Here is a 23,237-nt window from a genome sequence, read left to right as displayed (position 1 = left end):
CATTGCCAGGCATAGCCATGATGGTCTCAGAGCCATTGGTCCCCAGCATAGAGGTGAGCTTCAAACAGTAGCATGATGATGAAGGCGGTAGGTGCCTAGTAGCTACGGACTAGTAGCTACGGATTATATCCGTTTCCAATGATTAACAAGAAGCCTCTTTAATTTTAAGGATGTACTTTTTTTTCAGAAATAAGGTCCCACCCTGGCACCCAAGTGGAAGTACAGTGGTATAATCACAGCTCATTGCAGCCTCAACCTCCCAGGCTCAAGCGATCCTCCCATCCCTGCCTCGCAAGTAGCTGGGACTACAGGCACACCATCATGCCTGGCTAACTTTTTAAATTACTATTCTAGTAGACATGGGGTCTTGCTATGTTGCCAAGGCTGGTCTCAAACTCCTGACCTCAAGTAATCCTCCCACCTCAGCTTCCCAAAGTGCTGGGATTACAGATGTGAGCCACTGTTCTGGACCAAGTATGTACATTTCTAAATGACACCCGTTTTCCTGTGATTTCGTTAGCTTGGCTCTATGAACTGCTAGCTTGCCATGCCTCCCTGTCATATCCTGACAGTTTTCACAGTCTGATGCCCCATGGGTCTCTCTCTCTCTCTCTCTCTCTCTCTCTCTCTCTCTCTCTCTCTCCTTTCTTTGGCTGCCAAGAGTTCATTTTCTCAGCCTGTGACAGCACCTCAGGTTCCCCAGTTTCTTATGGGGCATCACACCTCCCCTGCTACATTTAGTCTGTTGAGAGCACAATTCCAGGTAATCAACTTCTACGGCAGAAGTGACAGAGCCTGAGCAGCCTCTCACTAGATTTGGAAGAACTAGAAAGCAGGTCTTGGTGGCCCACCGCCCAACCCCTAACGCCATGCTATGGCACTTCCTGCCCCCTGAGTTTCATTGACTCCACACCCGGCACCCAGCCCTCAAGTCCATTCTGGGAGCATCCTGTCCCTCCCCCAGACAGACACATGCACTGGATATCCTTTCACTAAAACCATCTGGGACGGGATCCAGTCTGGAAGGTAAATCTTAGAAACCTTTCCCTTGTCTTCTTACACATCTCTTTTGAATTCTTACATCTCAGATCAATTCTGCTAGTTAACACTTCCCAGGAAAGTCACCATCGCCTCTGACATCAGAATGTATCAGGAGAGAGTCTGTGGCAGGGAGAGTAACGTTCCTCAGCGTTCGACCCAGTCTCCACATTGTCCTGTCTTCTTGCTACGTAGCCAGAGCAGGGGCATGTGACTGGTTCTGCACCAATCTGGGCAAGTGATGTGTGTCACCTCTGGGCCAAAATATAGAAGAAACAGTGCGTAAGCCTCCAGGGGTCCCTTCCCCTCCCCTACTCTCCCAGATGGTGGGGTCTCGATCAGCCTGGGTCCTGGGTGTCTCGGTAGAGCAGAGTCCCTGCCGACCTCCACAAAACATGTAGCCTGAAAAAGAAGTAAATCTGTGCTGGGTCAGTTTCCAGGACACCAGGATTGGCTCCAATGTGTTCCTAATATCAGTGATTTCCATGTCGTGGCTAAAAATACCTTGCCCTCCCCGAGGATACAAAAATACTCTCCTATATGTCCTTCTGGAATTTTTCAGTCTTTCTTTATTACACCTAAATCTTTAATGTAGTTGAAATGTATTGTATGTACGGAATGGCAGAAGGATGTAACTTTTTAGGTGACATTGTTTTCCCTGTGGATAGCCAGTGATCTAAAATCCTGTATTCAATTCTCCCTACTTATTTGAAATGCCCCATGGATCAAATGATAAAGTCTGCCACATACGTTCTCCAGATCTGGAATCTCTGCACTAACTGGAATTACCTGCCTGTTGTCAGTGTCAGTCCTTTTGGGAAAGTTACTTAGCGTGTTCACCAATTCTCCTCGAGCCAGTGCCTACTCGGGACGTGCATGACACAAAAGGGCAGGGCTGTATTCCAGTGAGTGTGTGTAGGAAGGCACGAGAACCCTTGCAGGGAGCAGACACTGCGGGCAGGTCAGGGAGGGCCGGACGGACCAAAGTTTTCCTGACAAAGGTCAAGGGGACTTGCCAAGCCCACCTGATGAACAAAAATTGAGAGCAGAAGAGGGCAGAGCCCATCAGCCCCTGAAAATCTTCAGCTCTAGGACCAAGAAGCAGAGTCCTGGAGGCACCATCCCTCATGCCAGACAGCACTTGAGAGTGTTGACAGGCACAAGCCCAGGGTCTAGGCGCGGTGGCTCACACCTGTAATCCCAGCACTTTGGGAGGCCGAGGCGAGCGGATCATGAGGTCAGGAGATCGAGACCACCCTGGCTAACACAGTGAAACCCCATCTCTACTAAAAATACAAAAAAAAAAAAAAAATTAGCCAGGCGTGGTAGGCACCTGTAGTTCCAGCTACTTGGGAGGCTGAGGCAGAAGAATAGCTTGAACCCAGGAGGCGGAGGATGCCATGAGCCAATATTATACCACTGCACTCCAGCCTGGGCGAAAGAGCGAGACTCCATCTCACAAAAATAAAAGAGAGAGAGAGAAAAAAAAAAAGAGCAGCACAAGCCCAAATCAGACCCGCACTGCTCTCCAGCACCTTCCAGACACTGATGGAAGCCTGGGCCATGGTCCTCGCGGGGGACTGGGCATGGCAAGAGCAGCTGCAGGTGCAGCTGTTTCTGGCCAGTATCCCAGGAAACCCCATGCTGGCAGCTCACAAAGCTGACAGTATGGACTGACGACTTTCCTTTTCAAGATCAGCTGTGTCTTCTCTTCCTCAGGCCACCACCCTTTCCAAGGGTAGAAAAAACCCTTGATGAGAACAGGCAACAGGACATGCTGGGCAAGTTAAATCACTTAATATTTCAAAATATTATTCGACCACAATAATTGTAGTTGTCTAAGAGAATCTGCATTTGTGTGGTTCCTTAAATTGTACTTTTTTTTAATGTAATTTTTTTTTTTGAGACAAGGTCTCACTATGTTACCCAGGCTGGTCTGAAACTTCTGGGCTCAAACAATCTTCCTCCCTTAGCCTCCCAGAGCATTGGAATGACAGGCACGAGCCACCACGCCCAGCCAAATTGCAGTCTTTCTTCCTGTCTTTAAAATTCACTTGACTTCCCGTTCAAAATGGCAGACTGAAGCGTTTACATCTTCTGCCACAAATCCCATTAAATTAACAAAGTAAATATGGAACTATGAATACATTTCCTATAGCACTAGAAATAGAGAATGGTGCCTAATTCTGGAGGATGTTAGTAGAACCCATCACACCGATGCCAGAATAAAACGGAGGGAGAAGCCAAGGGCAGCACCAGCAAGCGACGGGTTTTCCCTGAGAAGCCTCGGCAACAACTCATGTGTGGCAACATTGGCGGCTTTCAGCAGGAAGGGCCATGGGGCTGTGATGGGACTCACAGCAGAACTCCTAGAATAGATACAGAGAGCTTGGCTGAACCACCCACCCCGCCCCCGACCAGGCTTCAGCTAGCTCCCTAAGTCATGGGGTGATCTGCCTGGGAGCCACAGTAAGAACCTGCGGCCACAAAAAGACACAGGGAGTGCCCCCAGTCACCAGCTTGACAAAGGAAGGAAACAAAGGCGTGGGAGGGTGGCAAAGTCACACCAGGATAAAGCCTCCTAGGACATCCTAACATCCAGGACATTCCAGTAATTTCACTTAGTAAAAAGCGACACAAGAACTGCAGTTCGGGAACCAGGGGATCCCACAGGGCCAACCTCCCCCTTGGCCCCACTGAGCTATTGGCTGAACAAGCACAAGCCCCAAGCTCCATTCTAAGCAAGGGGAAACACATCCTGCTCCTTGGAAGAGCCTGAAAATGTACTATGTGTCCAGCGGAGCCCAGGGCAGCTCCCGTCCACGAGGCTCGAGTGGCACCCATGAGCCAGGTGTCAGCGCTCACTTCCTTCCCCTGGCCGAAGCACCTTCGAGACAGGGCAAACTGATCACTTGTGCCCAACAAATGAAGGCCAATGGGTGGCCTGAGCCCCCAGTCAGCACCACCCAGGAACCTGGACACTCAGCTGCTGGGGTTCATACACCTGCTCAGGACGGAGGGCACGCATGCCCATTGGTACTGCCCGCCTGCCCTTGGGGGCTGCACTGTGACCAACTCCAGCCTCCCAGGTCATCTGCCACTCCAGCCATCCAAAAGAACCGCCAAGAAAGGGGAGCTTCCGCCAGCTCTTGAGGTGGGAAGTGACGGGTTCTGAATTGCCTTTGAGGAAAATATGCACCAAGAAAGGATTGGAGTAGACTGGCTAATTCCTTTGCTTGGGCTCTCAGGCGACGAGGGGTTCTGGAAAGTCTGAGTTGTCAGGGAGGTGTGGATTCGAATCTCAGCACTGACTCTGACAAGCTGTGTGACTTCAAACAAGAACCTACCCGCCGTCTGTCCAATAGGGACAGAAATGCCACCTGGCCAGGCCCTTCAGGGATGTGACCCCAGTGGGCCCGGCCTGGAGCAGATGCTGTGAGATGGCACCGTGTCACGTTGGCATGGGCTGCAGCCCCTCGTGAACATTTCCTTTCGGTCCTTGTTAGCTGGTGTCTTTGGGTGAGTTTCATGGTGCTGTCTCATGGTGAGTGTCAAGCACGGCAGCAGGGAGACCTCTCCACCCACCCCACTCCCCAGGATGCCAGGCTCCCCTCCCACCAGTTGTACAGAGAAGACGTCAGCCCACAGAACCATGTGCTGTGTAAGCTCCTCACTGCAAACACCCCCAAAGGTCAGAGACCGGGGGACCCACAGGAGAATGAGAGGCCTCCACCTCTGAGGTCAGGCCTCTGACCATGGCTCTGTGTGCTGTGATGCCCTGCATGGCTCTCCTCCCCCAGGAGGCCCGCCCGGCTCAGTTCTGTCTATGGGGAAGGCCACAGAGCTCTGGGGGCTGGCTTTCCTCAGCCCCGAGTAATTACAGACATGTGTCTGCACATGTCACCGGCCAGACTCCCACGACCCTGCAGTAGATCCTCATTAACCCGGGAACTCAAGGACTCTGAGAGGAGCAAGGGGCCGAGAGGAGCAAGGGGGACCGGGGCACTGGCAGGGATGGGGAACCTGCAGAGAGGCCCAGCCAGCCTGTGCCCACGCTAATGGGCAAGGTATACCACCTGCCCTGCGAATGATGAAGGGGGAGCCTGCTGCGGGGCCAGGGATGGCTGCGGGGCCAGGGATGGGCGCGGGGAGCCTGAGCAGAGCAGGTTGGGGAGCCAGAGAGAAGAGTTTATGAATCGGCATCCAGCCCCCTCCCCTCTCCCTCCTGAGCACGGCTATTAAACCCCTTCTGGCCTCCAGATGCGCAGTCTGCAAGCTATTTCCCTTTTGTTATTTCAAGCTCAGGGCCTTGATCTTTTGCCACTTTGGAAGAAGCGGAGAAACAAAGGGATCTGGTGCTGTTGCTTAATAGCGCGCGGGCTTGGCCCTGCTGGGCCGGCATGTGTCTGATGCTCTGTGCCGTCACTGCAGAGCCATCCCTTTGATGGGAGCAAGGCAGGGACCGAGCCCAGGAGCCCTCTAAGAGCCGCTCAGCAGCTCCCTCTCCCGTTCCCGCAGGCCTCACCTCATGCAGGGGGAGCTGGCCCACTGTCTTCCTCCTTGCCACGGTGGTGGCTGCTTAGAGACAAGAGATTGATAATGGAGAGCCCTCAGGGTCCCCGAAGGATCGGAGCACAGTGCAACCAGTCACCAGGGCTGCTGGGCCCTCGACTGCACTTCACTCAAGCTGAAGGTGCAGCGTCCCCCGCAGACTGTGTCAGTCCCCCACCCCCTTGCAGCATGTCAGGAAGAGCACTGAACTAGAAGTCCGCAGGCCTGCGTTCCAGTTGCCTGCATGTCCCGGACAGGCTGAACCTCTGCTTGCCTGGTTGGCCTCTGTGGCACTGGCTCTGAATTCAGGGCTGGGCCCAGATGGGGACGCAGCAGACACTTGCTGAGTGATGAAAATCCCAGCACTGCCATGAGGAGCCATGTGACCGGGGCCCGTTCCATTCATTCTTCATTCCCTCCCTCCTGTATTCACACACCCCATAAGCACCCTGACCGCCTGCTCCATGCCAGACAATAAATGGATTCCACCCCGACCTCAGTTGTAATTGGTGTAACAAGGGCTGTGACAGACCCTGATGGAAGGACGTCAGGGTGTCCCACCAGACGGAGGAATGGGCGTCAGGATGGCAGCTTCCCCGGCTGACACCCACCCTGAGCCCAAAGAACGGAGGGAGTTTCTCAAGTGAAGGAACAAGGAAGACCGGTCCAGGCAAAGGATGAAGCCTGGGGGTACCTGGAGACACAAGAGATTGAGGACATTTGGGGACCACTCAGGAGCCCGTGTGGCTAGAGCAAAAACCTCAAAGAGACAGAAAAGAAGATTTACTAAAGGGGACTGTGCATCCCCCTGAGAGCCCAGGAGCCAGGCAGGGTAGACAGTAAGGAGGGGACCCACCTGCAAAGTGTAAGAGGCTGACCGGCCAGCTGGGGGGCTGCAGGCAGCAGCTAGTGCAGAGGCTGCTGTACCCCAAAACGGGAGGGGGGCCACAGCTGAAGAGGAGAGGGAGGCAGCTCTGAGAAGAAGAGGGAAGAACAGTCACCAGGACCTGGGACTGCACACCCCTGAGCAGACAAGGTGCCTGGAAGGAACACGAGCGCTATCTGGGAGGGGCTCTGCTTTGGGGGCACTTAGTGTGCCATGACTGAAACAGGTGGCAGGAATGACCAGGCAGAGCGCAGGCGGATACAGCCAGCCAGTATCAGACGTCAGGAGCACTGTCTGGGCCAGAGGCAGGGGAGGAGGCCACAGCAAATGCAGGGAAGCGAGGCCTGGGGATGGAGGGACCCAGGGCAGCCTCCACACTTGAGGGTCAGGCTGCAAAGTGGAAGGGTCCGCAGAATGCCAGGATACGGTCCTGGAGACCGGCGTGGCCCATCCTGGGGAAACACAGTCACCTGTCCCCCTGCTGCTGCTGCGTGTCCCATCGTGGGGAAACACAGTCACCTGTCCCCCTGCTGCTGCTGCGGGAGGGGAAGGTCTCAAGACACACGACCATAGGCTCCCACCACAGAAACACTCTTGCCTACACCTCGGTCCTGCAAACCTGCTCCTCACCCCACACTGTCCCAGGCCTGAGGGTGCAGGCTGTGGCTACATTTTCCTGAGCCACAGGCTTGTGCGGTGGGATCCACAGAAAATGCCTGTCCAGATGCCTTTGGTTTGCACAAGGCGCTGCCACTCTCAGATCAAGGAGGACAAAGCCCTGGGCTGGGAGTGAAAGGCCTGAGCCAAGTGTGAGCTCTGTCTCTGGTACAGCAATGACCGTATCTTTCAGCCTCATTCACTCTGCTGGGTGTTAAAACACTTGACCACACCCACAGAGGGCTGATGCAAGTATCAGTTGGGTATGGAAAGGAATGCTTTGTTCATTGTTACAATAACACGAACACTAAGGATGTTAAGAATGTTTAAGTTCATTATTACCACCACCATCACTATCATCGCCATCATCATCACCATCACTATCACCATCACCATCACCACCATAATCACCATCACCATCCCTGTCAACCATCACCATCACCACCATAATCACCATCACCATCACTGTCACCATCACCACCACCACCATCACCACCATCACCATCACCACCATCACCACCATAATCACCATCACCATCCCTGTCAACCATCACCATCACCACCATAATCACCATCACCATCACTGTCACCATCACCACCACCATCACCACCATAATCACCATCACCATCACTGTCACCATCACCACCACATCACCATCACCGCCACCACTATCACCACCATCACCATCACCACCAGAACCATCATCACTCTCATCATCGCCACTATCTACCCTGCACTTAAAGCCCTGCTGCCACCCTATCCTCTCAAATAGTCTTCCTGTGACAGAGCATACGCAACTCTCTGAGTCAGCCCATCTCATTTACAGACAGTTTTGCTAGTAGAAAGCTATTTGCTTCTTTTGTTTGCTTGTTTGTTTGTTTCCATTGTAACTGGCCTTCCCATCTATATGGTCTGTTGAGTGTTGCTAGAAAAGAATACCTGAGGCTGGGTAATTTAATTCTTAAAAAAAAAGAGGTTTCTTTAGCCCATGGTTGTGCAGGCTAGGAAGTTCAGGGGAATGGCAAGCTTCCCTCCACCTCCCTCTGGGAGTCAGGGCAAGGAGACCCTGCCTCCCTTCTCCCCCTGTGGTCAGGGCACAGGGCGATGTGACGCAAACTCCCACTTTGTGTCTTTTCAAACACAGAATAGAGAAGGGGGAACAAGTGTTCTGGAGTCCCAGGCCTGGCTATATTACTTAGACTTGTACCAACCTGGCCATATCATTTAGCTTTTCAGAGTCTGAATTTCCCCAAGTGGTTATGATGAGAATTAAAGGAGGCCATGTGACTGCCAGATACACAGCCTCACCCCCAAGAAGAGCCTAAAATTGTGCATCTCCCTGTGAGCTCCACTGAGAGACAGCAGGCTCCAAGGAGGAGGCCCACAGGGAGAGCAGTGCCTACTGCTAGGGTCGCCTCTGGGGCCCAAGGTTGCCGGTGGCTGGGCCCCCAGATGGCATGGCCACAGGTGACTGGGAGTTCTGTGAGGTGGGGTGGGTGGGACCCCTGGGACCAGTCGTACCTGGCCTGAGTATAGCCTCCCCACAAGCTGTTGCCAGGGGCCCAGCTGACCCTCACTGGGTGCCAAGCCAGGCCTCTTGAAACGGCAGCAAGTAAAGAATCATTCAAGCTAAGAAGGAAAGCCAGGGCTAAGAGACGGCAGCCCCCGTGTGCAAAAGGGCAGGGTGTACAGGTGCCTGGCCAGCTGGCTTCCAGTCCAGGCCACATCACTAAGTACCAAGAGATTGACTTACCCACCCTGGGCCTTGACTTCTCCACTTTAACAGCAAGCCCAGACCAGCACTGCCCATGTACCAGAAGTAGTGTGTGCCTGCATGTGTGAGGAAGTGTGTACACAAACCTCCAGGGAGGGGCTCTCTGATTTTCAACAGGTCACCAGGGACCCAGCACTGAAAACTGAACACAGACTCCAGTGGTAGATAATCCCCAAGAACCTCCAGGTTCAGTGGCCCAACCACCATGGCCAGTGCAGAATCCCTGGGTGTGAGGGGGTGAGGGGGCACCTCCAGAGAGCAGATCCAACCCCCAAGCAGCAGGGCCCCTGCAGGACGGTAAGAACACCCTGACTTCTCCTTTGCTCGCTCTGGATAAGAAAGGCTACAGGATCTTTGTCTAAATAGCACAACGAGGCCAAGGGTGGAGATGAAAGTGCTGAGTTGGCATTGTAGGAATAGTTCCTGATAGGCCAGATCTCAAAGTTGGACGTTTGATTGATGAATTCCTCCATGTAAAAATAAATAGCATGACGACCCAGCTCTCCACAAAGAGCAGAGTGGGAGGAGAAGCTGCAATGTGCCCCCCACATGACGAGCCCAGGACAGCATGTAGGTCTGCGTGTGTGTGCAGTGCGTGTCTGTGTAAGTAAATACACCAGCGTGTGTGTGAAATGTGTTCTCACATCAAGCGTTCCGACCCTCCGTTTGCCTGAGGAGGCAGAAGTGCTCAGAGTGAAAATCAGATGCAGACATGTGTATGACAGCAAGTCCAAGTCTAATTAAAACAAGCTTCCCACCTCCCCTCTCCAGGAACTGAGATGACCCCTGCTGGATTCTCAGTAGCTTCTGTAGGTTTGGTGCATTTTTAAAAGGAGCTAACCATTATCCCATCAAGTACATCGGACGAAGTGTGTATGTTTCCATTTAAACCCCCTGAGTCTAACATGGTATTTAATTCTGTGAAAACCACTGAAATCCTGCAGGATTCTGAGGAAACAGTCTATTGATTCACGTCAGTCCTTCCCGAACCTCAGACAAAACGAGAATTCTTTCCCGATGAGCCTCCCACCCCCGTAGCAGGGCGGACGCTTAGATGAAGCAAGAGCTTTGATGTGAGAGAAGTGCCGTCGCTTGAGCCAACAGACACAGCTGCCCCTCGAAGGGACCAAGGAGATTTCCCATTAATGAGCTCTGGTAAATTCCAGGACTGAGGCAGGGTTTTATTTCACCCTGGATGGTGAAAGAAAGAAAGAAAAATGGCATAATACTGCACACTTACCAACATGTCATACATTCTTACACAAATCGCACCGCAGAACATACTCCCTCTTATCCGCTACTACCAAAAATAAAGACAAAGACAAGGTCAAGGATGCTGAAATCACCAAAAACCGCCAGCCCATGACAGATACTCTGGAGAAAACCCGCTGTAGGGGTGCACAGAGAACAAAGTCTGAACTAAAAGGAGTCGCGGGGCCCAGGCATACAGGACAAGGACTTTTGCTCTCTCTGGTTTGGGGCAAATGGAAAACCCATATGAAACTCCTATCACTCCAAGATGGGCAAATAAAAGAATCCCAGCACCTTAAGCTATACAAAACTTCAAAATGAAAATACAGCAAAGTAAAAAAGCAGATAAAGAGAGCATTTCAAAAGATGGTAATATATTAAATAAAAGTTGAGACAAAAATTGTTCCTATATTCTCAAGTAAATGAAAGAAAGCATTTTAAAATTTAGACATGTAGGTATCTTTTTCATCTGGCTAATTTTGTAAGTACCTTATATATGTATATATGTTTATTTATATACACAAAGCACATATAGTTATATAAATATGTTTATATAATCATATAAATACATGTTAAGTACTATATATATATTATCTTACCTAATCCTTAAATTGAATAGCCTTATTTCCATTTTACACATGAAGAAACTGAAGCACCTGAAATTGAAGTCAATTGATAATTATAACAATAAATATAAATGGGACAAATACACTATTCCAGTTTCTATTTGCTGGGTAACAAACCACCTTAAAACTTAGCAATATAAAAGCCATTTTATTTATGCTCACAATTCTGCAGGTTAGGAGTCAGGGCAGGCACAGACAGGAAAGCTTCTCTCTGCCCTACCACGTTGGCAGTCTCACTCTGCTGAAATAGGAGATAGCAGGGACAGCTCAACTGGTGCCACATGTGTGGGCCTTGATTCTTCTTGACATGGCATCCTCTGGGGATTCTCAGTAACCTCTGTAGATTTGGTGCATTTTTAAAAGCAGCTAACCATTATCCCATCAAATATGTAGGATGAACTGTTTATGTTCCCATTTAAACCTTCTGAGTCTATGAGGGTATTTAATTCCATGATATCCAGCAGGATTCTGGGGAAACAGTTTACTGGTTTACATCAGTCCTTCCTGAACCTCCAACAATGCAGTTCTTTCTCGACGAGTCTCCCAGTCCTGTAGCTCTGGATGGATGTTTAGATGAAGCAAGAGCTTTGATGTGAGAGAAATTACCAAGGTGACTTATTTTACTGCCAGTCTAGTAGTGATCCTAGCACCTGGGATGGTATGGGTGGAAAAGCTAGGAGCTGGACAGCACTTTCTCTCCCTCTCCCTCTCTTTCCCTCTTCCTCTCTCTCTCTCTCTCCCTCCAAGTGGCTTCTTGACATGGCTATCTTGGGTTCATCATAGAACTGTGGCCTCAAGGTAGTTGGACTTCTCACATAATGGCTGCCTACCCTCATCCCCTTTCAAGTGAGCACCAAGATACCAAAGCAAAAGCACCAAAGTTTCTTCAATCTAGCCTTAGAAGTCATGCAGTATCAAGTATCCTGCATTCCATTGATCAAAACAGTCATAGAGCCTGTCTAAATTCTGAGGGAAGGGAACCATAGACCCCAACTCTTGAAGAGAGGACTGTCAAAGAAGTTGTGGCCATCTTTAATCTGCCACACTTACCTTTTACAAGAAAAAAGTCACTCAGAAGTCAGGAAAGGCTGTAATGCTCTAGAGGAAACCAACTGAAGAAAATAAACAATGCACTCCTAAATAACTAATGGGTCAAAGAAAAAATCAGAAGGGAAACTAGAAAATACTTTGAAGTGAGTGAAACAAAAACACAACATACCAAAACTTATGGGATACAGCTAAAGCAGTACTTAGAGGGAAATGTCTAGCTATAAATGCTAGAAAAAGAACAAAGATCTGAAATCAATAACCTAACCTTCCACTTGCAAACCCCAGTGGTAGATAATCCCCAAGAAAATAAGAAAAATAAGAGCCAACCCAACTGAAAACAAGCAGAAGCAAGGAAATAATAAAGATTAAAGCAGAAATAAGAGAAACAGGGAATAGAAAAACCAATGGGGAAAACCAATGAAACCCAAAAGCTGGTTCTTTGAAAAGGTCAATAAAGCTGACCAACCTTTAGCTAGACTGACTAAGAAAAAAGAGGAATGACTCAAATGACTAGAATCAGAAATGAAAATGGGGACGTAACTAACAACCCTGAAGAAATAGAAAGTGTTGTAAAGGAACACCATGAACAATTACATACCAACAAATTGTATAACTTAGATGAAATGGACAAATCCCTGGAAAGACACAAACTGCTGGAGCTGACTCAAGAAGACAACATGAAAAGACCTATAACAAGTGAAGAGATGGAACTAGTAATGCAAAAATTACCCAGAAAGAAAAGTCCAGGCCCACCCAAGCTTTATCACTGAATTTTGCCAAACATTTAAAAAATTAATACGAATTCTTCACGACTCTTCCAAAAAATAGAAAAACCACAGGAACATTTCTTAACTCATTTTATGAGGTCACTATTACCCTGATGCCAAAACCAGAAAAGACATTACAAGAAAAGAAAACTACAGACCAATATCTCGTACGAATATAAACAAAAAAATTCTCAGCAACATACTAGCAAACTAAATCTGCAACGTATAAAAAGAGTTATACACACACCCATGGCCAAGTGGGATTCGTCCCAGAAATGCAAGCTTGTTTCAACATCTGAAAATAAAGGAATATAATACATCATATCAATAAAATAAAAAACAAAAGTCATATATTATTCTCAATAGAACCAGAAAAAGCTTTTGACAAAATTCAACACATTTTCACGATAAAAAAAAAAAACTCAACAAACTAGAAAGCAGAAGAGAACTTCCTCACTTAATAAAGTGCATCTACAAAAAACTTACAGCTAAGTTTGTACTTGATTGTGAAAGACTTAATGTTTTCTCCCTCGTATCATCAAAAATGATACCTTTTGTGCTTCAAAGGACACTATTAAGAAAGTAAAAATAACTCAGTGAACTGGAGAAAATACTTACAAATAATACGTCTGATAAAAGACTTGTATTCAGAATACATACCCTTCCAACTCAGTAATAAAGACAAATAACCCAATTTTAAAATAAGTTAAGAAGATTAAATAGACATTTCTCCAAACCAGAGATACAAATGGCCCATAAGCACATGAACAGATATTCGGTATCACTTGTCAGGGAAACACAAATCAAAACCACAAGGAGATACCACTTCACACCCACAAGGATTTCTAGAAATCCAAATGTTCATCAACTGACAAATGGATAAACCAAATGTGGTCTGTCCATACAATGGAGTATTATTCCACCATAAAAAAGAATGAAGTATTGATACATACTACAATATGGATGAACCTTGAACACATTATACTGAGTGGAAAAAGCCAGACACAGAAGTCTGTATATTACATAATTTCATTCATATAAAAGGTTCAAAACAGGGAAATCTATGGAGACAGAAAGTAAATTCGTGGTTGCCTAGGTCCATGGGGAAGGGTGAAGCTAAGGAGATGGTAACTAAGTGTTGGGGGTGGGGGTGGTCCTTGTTCTTAGAGCTTCCAAGATGGTGGCGGGCTGCTCCCAAGATGGTGGCAAGCCTCTTGTTCGCTAACCTGGAGTTCTTGGCCTCACGGATTCCCAGGAATGGAATCTTGGACCATGTGGTGAGTGTTATAGCTCTATCAGAAGCCGTGGGTCACGGAAGAGAACCATGGAACCCAGTGACTAGTGTTCAGCTCGATTAGGACAAACCTAGGCACTTAGCCATGTAGGAACAATGACAAGCCTTTAGCCCGATCAGGAGCGGCAATGGGTGCCTCGCTGGGTCAGAAGCACAGCGGACACCCTGCTGGATCCAGAGGGGTGGAAGTCAGCAGCGGGTCTGCAAAGGCGGCAAACAGCAGTGATGGACAGCGAGCGAAAGCTCAGCTCGAGCCGTAACAAACACGGACCAGAAGAGTGTGCAGTTGCAAGATTTAACAGAGTGAAAACAGAGCTCCCATACAAAGGGTGGGGACCCAAAGCAGGTTGCCATTGCCTGCTTGAATGCATTGGTTTATATCCCGATCATTGTCCCGCCCCCTGTGCTTTCAGGCAATAGATGACTGGCTATTTCTTTACCTCCTGTTTTTGCCTAATTAGCATTTTAGTGAGCTCTCTTTACTACCTGATTGGTCAAGTGTGAGCTAAGTTGCAAGCCCTGCGTTTAAAGGTCACCTTCCCAGCTATGCTTAGGGATTCTTAGTTGGCCTAGGAAATCCAGCTAGTCCTGTCTCTCATAAGGAGGATCAAAATGTTTCAAAATGAACCATGACGACAGTTGCACAACTCTGTAAATGTACAAAAAACACGTAATTATATTATTTAAAGGGGTGCATCTTAGTCTGTTCAAGCTGCTATACCAAAATATCAACAACTGGATAGCTTGAAAACAACAGAAATTTATTTCTTACAGCTCTGGGAAGTCCAAAATCAAGGCACTGGTAGACTCAGTGTCTGCTAGGGGCCCACTTTCTGGTTGATACATGGCACCTTCTAGCTGCGCCCCCACATGGTGGAAAAGAGGAAGAAGAAGCTCTCTGGGGCCTCTTTTAAAGGGGTACTAGTCCCATTCACCTAATCACCTCCCAAAGACTCCACCCCTAACACCATTACCTTGGTGATTAGGTTTTCAATATATGAATTTTGGGGACAGACAGACATTCAGACCACAGCAGGCTAAGTTGTATGAGATAGCCGCTTAGACATATGTATGTGAATTATATCTCAATAAAGCCATTATTTTTTTAAAGTCACAGAACCTTTCCAGATTTGTGGGGAGCTGGGAGTTGACCCCACCTCCTGATAGAAGGAATGTCAAAGACTTTGAGGCCATCTTTAATCTGCCACACTAAACTTTTTAAAGAAAAAAATCACTCAGATTCAACCTTCTTGAAAATCAGTACTGTGATTTAAAAATTACAGCCCCTGCCGGGCGTGGTGGCTCACGCCTGTAATCCCAGCACTTTGGGAGGCTGAGGTGGGCAGATCACCTGAGGTCAGGAGTTCAAGACTAGCCTGGCCAACACAGTGAAACCCCATCTCTACTAAAACTACAAAAATTAGACAGGCGTGGTGGTGGGCACCTGTAATCTCAGCTACTAGGGAGGCTGAGGCAGAAGAATCGCTTGAACCAGGGAGGCAGAGGTTGCAGTGAGCTGAGATCGCACCACTGCACTCCAGCCTGGGTGACAAGAGCGAGACTCTGTCTCAAAAAACCAAATAAAAGAAATAAAAATAAAAATAAAAATTACAGCCCTTAAACAAGGCTCAGCAAACTGCCTTTGGTCCAAATCCAGCCTCACTTCCTGCTTGTGTAAATAAAGTTTCACTGGAACACAGCCACACCCACTGTGGCTTTCTCACAATACAGCAGTGTTGAGTATGTGTGTCAAGGACCGAATGGCTCACAAGGCCTAGAATATTCACTATCTGTCCCTTTACAGGAAACACTGCTGATTCCTGCCCTAAAACAAAACAAACAAAAAAACTCAGAAACGCTGAAAGTAAAAGAGTGAGCAAAATGTGTGGCAGATTGAAAAAAAAAAACAAGTCTCTGCCCACATAAAACCTTCATCCCTCACCGGGGCTGGTTCTCCTCCAGCACCTTCACTGCCCCCAGCCAGCAGCCACAGTGGGATGGGAGCAGCTCCAGACGCGAAAGTGCAGGGCTTGGCACAAGGCGGGGACGGGCGTCTGTGCATCAGTAGAACGATGGGCCTCGCCCAACCGTCAGGCAGACCACTTCAGCCAGTGGTCAGAAGCCCACCCTACCTTCCGCAGTGTGGTTCCAGCCCTAAGCCCAGTTACAGCCTGTCGTGAATTGGGTTCCCCAGAAGTGGTCCCTGGCCTGGGGATGACTGCAGGTTTGCAAGTGAGAGCACCGCTGTGGACAGGGTGCGCCCTGCCGGGGAGCTCCCGGGTGCTGCCAGCACTCCTGGATGTGGCCCCATCTTTCCCACACCCGGCATTGTCCTCACATCGCCTTCTCCTCGTGTTTGTGCCTGTCCTCTTCTGTCTCTTACAAGGACATTTGCCATTGGATTCAGGGCTCACCTTCATTCAAGATTATCTTAAGATCCTTAATTTTATCTTGCAGACCCTTTTGCCCATGAGGTCACATCCTCACGCTCTGGATACACATCACTCTCGGGGCCGCCATTCTAGCCGCCTCACCTGCGAGCAGCAGCCTGGACCTAGAAGCCGTGTCCCCTGTGCTGCCCAGTGGAGTCCAGCACCTGGCACCCAACACCCAAGCAGGGTGACCACCAACCTGGCTGAGGAGACTGCCCTCAAGATGATCACAGCACATCAGGCAGGGCTCCTGAGCCAGCCCCGCAACACTGCCTCGCTCCCAGTACGGCCAGAAGCGTAGTTGAGGCCAACCCCTGAAGCAGCCAAGGCGTCCTCTAAGCCCAGAAGTGCCAGGGATCGGGGGCTGCCCAGTTCCAGAGAGGGTCATTACACTCCCGACCCTCGGAGGGGCCCCCCGCCTCCCAGCTCCAGACAGGGCCGTCACACTCCCAATCCACAGAGGGCCCCCCTATGCCTCCCAGCTCTGGACAGAAGCGACTGCCCAGTTTCACCGACCTCCACGCCGCTGCCTGGGGTCTTGCTCGAACACAAGAGAACACGGGTCTCATTGAGGGCTCCTCTGTCCCACGTCTCCTGCTCCTGGACACCCAGGCCTGCCCTCACCACTGCCGCTGGACACCGGGCAGGGATCCTGGCCACTCTTCTGGAGGGCCAGTCTGACATTGCAGGTGCAGCCACTTCACTGTTTGTCCCTCACAGTGTGCCAGAGGCCCTCCTCCCTGCAAGAGCCGCTCCCAGGGCCCAGCCCTCCCCTGAGAGGTGCTGATGACAATGGAGTGTGGAACCATCTGCCAGCCAACCCCAGGTGGCCTCTCGGGGGTGTTCTGCCCCCTGGGGCCATGCATGGTGTGGCCCTTCCCAGTGCTGTCATGTCTGAATGTGGCCCTGCAGACCTGCCCCCACTGGGCCTGAGCACATCCCCCGGGGCCTGATCCCAGGAGCTCCGGGAGCAGCTCGCACACACCTCCATGGATGCCTCCCACAGCGGGAGGGACAGGAAAGGCCAGCTCCATGTCCCACATCTCACTCTTCAAGCTGGGAAAACGATGCTGTTACCTTGGGAGGTGAGACCCTCCAGATGGGAACCTTGAGGCTGGGAGCCGGTGCGTTCCCAGAATTTGGGGGAATATTTCATTCCCTGCGTACAGTGTCTGGACTTACATATCACCTCCTCCCAGGCACCCAGGCATCACTTCACAACCCCATGCTCAGCAAGCCCCAGAGAAAACTCCTCAATAAACTATGAGTGTTAATGCCGGATGCAATAAGATGTGATTAAATTTTACACAAGGGAGGAGTGTAGGTACTTCAGAATCGTAAAAATAGCTTTTCCACAAAACTGTCAGCATTAGACACAAATATGGGAGCAAAGGGGCACTCGGGCTTATTCAGATTGCTCAGTTTGCTTATACTAAGTGTGCACAACATAAAAAAACACCTGCTCCACTTTTAAAATCGGTCTTCTCCGTTGTGCACAGGAAAGTTATAGTTTGCAGAGGTTTTTTGTATTTTAATAATGCCACCCATTTTGTGGTGTTTAAAGAGTGAGAAGATACAAGGCTTATTTAAAAAGTAAAAGTATCTAGGCTCCTCCCAAAAGAAATCAAGATGAAAAAACACCCAAAGGAGGGCAGCCAAGTGAGGATTCCTTCTGGAATCTTCTGTGCTGACCCCCACTTCAGCAGGCCGTGGCAGAGAAGGTCCTGGGGTGGCGGGGAGGTGGAGGGTGGGCACAGCCCCTGCCTCTCTCCGCTCCCTGAGGCGCCCACCTCCAGAGACCCCTTTCTAGTAGGTTAAATGGGTGCTCGCTCTCCACCACCTGCCCCAGCAAGCAAGCCGCAAAGCCGGCACCGGGCAGGCCCACCCAGCTCTGTTATCGGAAACTGAAGAGAACCCACTGCCCCAACCAGAGCGAACTAACAGAGACTCTCAGAGGGGCAGCAGGTCAGAGGTCAAGTGCAGGGGCCCTGCACCCACTCCCTCACTGTGGGACCTCGGGGTGTGACTGAAGCCACGGACTCACTGAAGCCACTTTCTCACGTAAAAACTGGGGACCTGGGTCCTACCTCCAGGGTGGCTGAGGGAAGGGCCTCAACACGGCTGCGGTTACTGCTGTTCAGAGATGCAGCTGACGAAACACACTCTGGGAAGAGCAGGCCAGCTTAGGGATGAAACCAGGGTGGGCTCCTGCAGAAGACGGTGGAAGGAACAAAAGCATTTAATCACCCGCCCCAGAAGCCCAGTGCAGGGAGCAGCAGGGGACTTTTAACGGCATCAATCCAGAAAGATAAAGAGCCAGGAGAGGCTGCGGCAGCCGGGGTTGCACAAGCGGAACTCCCAGCAGATTCAAGAAAGCTGACTCCTCAGCCAGGAGCCCACGCGGCCCAGAAGTGGCCCGGCTACCTGCGGGAGGCCTGGGAGGTGCAGGCGCGAGTGGCTTCACTGCCTCTGGAGGTCAGGAAGGAGGCCACGCGGAGAGGTGGTCAGAGGCCTGTGTAAGGCGCTTCAGGCTCGCTCCGTCCTGACTGTGTCCAAGCAGAAGATCAGCTGTTTCATTCCCTGGAGAGGGTGACACTGAGGGTCAGCGGACAGGGCGAGCAGAGTAAACAGATCTCACACACACTGTGCACAGACCCGCACCTCCAACCCAGCGGGCTCCGCAGGGCTGGGTCAGACTCGCGCCTCCAATAAAGAAAGACCTAAAGATGGGGCTACATCCGCAGCCCTCCGGCCCCAGGCGCTGCTCTAACACCCCACCCAGAACAGCACCCCTACCTAGGGTGGCCAGGGCAAATACAGGACCCAGATAAATGTGGATTTTAGATCAACAACAAATCATTTTTTAGTATAAGTATGCCCCATGTAATATTTAGAACATACACTAAAAAAAATTCCAAATATAATTGGGCTTTCTGTAATTTTTGTCATTGTTAAATCTGGCAACTTTACCCCTACCCAACACACACACACACAGACACGCGCGCGCACACACACACACACAGACACACACACACACAGACACACACACACACAGACACACACACACACACAGACACACACACACAGCTTATACATGTTTTTTTCCCATCTCTCTCTTAGGTGAGAACAGACAGCCAAAGAGCACCCCAGTTTTGAGAAAAGCTCTGACAGAGAACAAAAGCGGGGCCAGGAGCAAGTTACAGGAAAGACAAAGCTGGAAGAAAAGCCGAGGCATTTTTTCCAGCATCAAAGGGCTCAGTGATGCCCTGTGGGCGGCGTGCAGAGACCCACTCAGAGACTCGTCCTGTGGCAATTCAGGTCCCTGGGTGCAAACACAAACTCCTACAGTTTCCAGAGAAAAACAAGGAGGTTTCACAATGGATTGGGAACTAGGAAGATACTGGGACCTCTCAACCACAACCTCAGAAGCCAGAAACCAGCCAGGCACGGTGACTCACGCCTGTAATCCCAGCACTTTGAGAGGCTGAGGCACGCGATCGCCTGAGCTCAGGAGTTTGAGACCAGCCTGGGCAACGTGGCAAATCCCTATCTCTCCTAAAAAAAAAAAAAAAAAAAAAAATACAAAAAAATTAGCCAGGCGTGGTGGTGGGCCCCTGTAATCCCAGCTACTTGGGAGGCTGAGGCATGAAAATTGCTTGAACCTGGGAGGTGGAGGTTGCAGTGAGCCAAGATTGCACCACTGCGCTCCAACCTGAACGACAGAGTGAGATTCCGTCTCAAAAAAAAAAAAAAACAAAAACGCCAGAAACCAAGGAGCAATGCCCGCAAAATTCCAAGGGAAATGATCTCCAATCTGGAACTCTAAGCCCAAACTGTAGAAAAGAAAGAAATTTTCAGAACTGTGAGATCTGCCCAAGTCACCACCTATGCATCCTTTCCTTTCTCAAGAGGTTCCTGGAGGATAGGAGCCGCCAAAGAGCCAACAGGTCAACCAGCAGAGAGGGAACCTGGGGGGCGGAATGGGGACCACTCAGCCCCAGCCAGCAGCAGAGGGGCTGCGGGGGGCAGGGACATCCCCAGCCAAGACCACCACCCAACAGCCTCCTTCCCTGGAACAGGGTCCATGGCGTCAGGAGTGCACTCTTCACGGAGAGGAAACGGAGACGTGGTTTGTAAGGACATTTATACAATTATGGGAGAGGCTGGGTTTGTTGTGGTGATAAACACATAAAAACAATGCAAATGAAAACATAACTAACTCCAGAGAAAACAAAAAGTTGTTCAGGTAAGGAGAAGTAATATTATTCTAATGGCTTGGCTGTGAATAGTAAACACCAACTATTCATCTTGGTGAAACGGTGAGATGCTGCTGGGAAAATGGAGGGATGGGATGTGTGTGTGTGTGTCTGTATGGGTGCATGTGTGTGTATATGTTAGAAAGAGACACACAGAGTGGCCGGGCATGGTGACTCATGCCAGTAATCCTGGCACTTTGGGAGCCTGAAGCAGGCAGATCACCTGAGGTCAGGAGTTCAAGACAGCCTGGCCAACATGGTGAAACCCCGTCTCTACTAAAAATACAAAAATTAGCCAGGTGTAGTGGCACGTGTCTGTAATCCCAGCTACTTGGGAGGTTGAATGAGGCAGGAGAATTGCTCGAAGCCAGGAGGTGGAGGTTGCAGTGAGCCGAGACTGCGCCACTGCACTCCAGCCTGGGCAATGAGAGCACAGCTCCATCTCAAAAAAAAAAAAAAAGAAGAAGAAAGAAAAAAAAGAAAGAGACACACAAAGAGACAGATAGAGAGCAGAGGACAGAATGTGGGTCAAGGGTGAAGAGAAAACTGGAGCTTGCCCTGAAGGAAGCCAACAGACGATGCCCAAGGTGAAAAATCAGAAGTGGCAACATGAACATGTTATTCTAAGATATCCAGGCAAACATGAAAATAATTGGCTGAAAGACTAAAAGCGTTTGCCCCTGGAGAAGGAACTGTAGGACATCCCTGTGGAAGGGCTGCTGTTTTGCCTTTAAATTCTCTGCATGTATAACTGATTAAAAGAACAAGTAAATGTTTAAAGAAATAAAGTTTTCAAAAATGTAGGTAGGTGTGGAGTGAGAGCCAGGATAAGGATTGAGCCTTTTCAGCAATGGCTATGATTTAATATATGCCTTGGCAGGAAAGTGCAAACGTCTGGGGGTGGGTGTTGGCAATTGCACTGGGGAGGGCATTAGCCCTGGACCTTCATCTCACACACACACAGCCCTAGCACCCTCAATCACACAGATTCGCAGTGAAAATCGTTTGTAAGTACTGGCAGCTTCAGGCCAAAACCTCAGCGGCCTCCCTAAGTTCCTCCTATGTGGAAGGCTGAGGCCACCTGTTCCAGTTTCTTTTTGCTGCTGTAACAAATTACCACAGTTTAGTGGCTTAAAACAATAGGAACTTATTTTCTTACAATCTGAAGCTCAGAAATAAAAAATCAGTCTCGCTGGGCTACAATCAAGTTGCCAGCAGGGCTGGATCCTTGTGAAGGCTCCGAAGGAGAATGCGTTGCCCTGCCTGTCCCTGCCTGGAGGGCCTCCGCAGGATAATCTCCCCATCCCAGAATCCCTGACTCAGTCACATCTGCAAAGACCCTTGCTATGATCCCACTGTCTGTGTCCTCCCAGAATGCACGTGTTGAAACATAAACTCCCAATGTGATGGTGTTAGGAGGCAAGACTCTGGGAGGTGACAAAGTCACAAGCGTGGAACCCCATGGATGGGATTAGAGCCTCATTAAGGGGGCCCCAAAGCACCGCACTGGCCCTTCCACCGTGTGAGGACACAGTGAGAAGGTGTGTCACTAGCCTGCGAAGCAGAATTGGGGTCCTCTCCAGACACTGCCTCTGCCAGTGCCTTGATCTTAGACTTGCCAGGCTCCAGAACTGTGAGAAATACATTTCTGTTGTTTCTAAGCCACTCAATCTGCAGTGTTTTGTTATAGCAGCCAGAATGGACTAAGACAGAGGTCCCCAACCCCCCGGCCGTGGACCGGTACCCGACTGTGGCCTGTTAGGAAGCAGGCCACACAGCAAGAGGTGAGCGGCAGGTGAGCGAGCATTACTGCCTGAGCTGCCTGAGCTCCACTCCTGTCAGATCCTTAGATTCTCATTGGAGCATGAACCCTATTGTGAACCGCACATGTGCAGGATCTAGGTTGTCTGCTCCTTATGAGAATCTAATGCCTGATGATCTGAAGTGGAACAGTTTCATCCCAAAACATCCCCGTTCCCCTCGGGTCTGTGGAAAAATTGTCTTCCATGAAACTGGTCCCTGGTGCCAAAAAGGTTGGAGACCACTGGACTAAGACATCTTTTGCCATCTAAAGTTATGGTCACAGGATCCAGGGATTAGGGTGAGAATATCTTTGGAGGTGGCCACACAGCCCACCGCAGCCCTGCTGTTGGTGACGTGGCAACAGAAGCCAGAGGTCAGAGTGACTCAAGGAGTGGGAGGTCCACGGATGAAGGAACACAAGGCATCTGCAGAAGTCAGAAAAGATAAAGAAATATATTTTCCCCTTAGAACCCCTAGAAGGATCCACTGTGGACTCCCGACCCCAGAAGCGTAAGAGAGAAAATGAGTGTTGTTTTAAGCCACTGGCTGTCTGGTAATTTGTGGCTGTAACCCTGGGAAGCGACGTGGCCTTGGGGTAGCGCCTTCCTGCAGCTGCCTTGGGGCACTAAGGGGCCTGGGAACCGAGCAGGAACCAGGAGACAGGCTGGGCTGTGCCTGTGGGTGGTTCTGGCTCCTGAGTCCAGGGGTGGCTCTGGGTGCCAAGCAGGGTCACGTGTCCGAGTCCCAGAGTCCACCAGGAGTGTCCAGGCATCTGGGACACCTGGCAGCGGCGGGAGGCCAGCTCCTTGGAAGCCACAGTGACCAGCGCACACAGGTACTGCACAGAGGGC

General features: G+C 50.0%; 1 protein-coding gene across 1 annotated transcript in view; it reads right to left on the bottom strand.

Annotated features, from left to right (window-relative positions):
• Positions 1-631: 631 nt before the first annotated feature.
• The window catches only part of ASB1 (ankyrin repeat and SOCS box containing 1), a 103,972-nt gene continuing 81,366 nt past the window's right edge, over positions 632-23,237 (bottom strand). The window contains exons 6-7 of the transcript XR_012421639.1: positions 18,752-18,907; positions 632-18,535 (exon numbers count right to left, since the gene is read on the bottom strand). The gene's annotated coding sequence lies outside the window, so the exon portion shown is untranslated. The remainder of the gene's footprint in view (positions 18,536-18,751; positions 18,908-23,237) is intronic.

This window comes from Macaca fascicularis, chromosome 12 (assembly GCF_037993035.2).
Source record: "Macaca fascicularis isolate 582-1 chromosome 12, T2T-MFA8v1.1".
NCBI classification, from domain to species: domain Eukaryota; kingdom Metazoa; phylum Chordata; class Mammalia; order Primates; family Cercopithecidae; genus Macaca; species Macaca fascicularis.
This window is presented reverse-complemented; position numbering and strand designations above follow the sequence as displayed.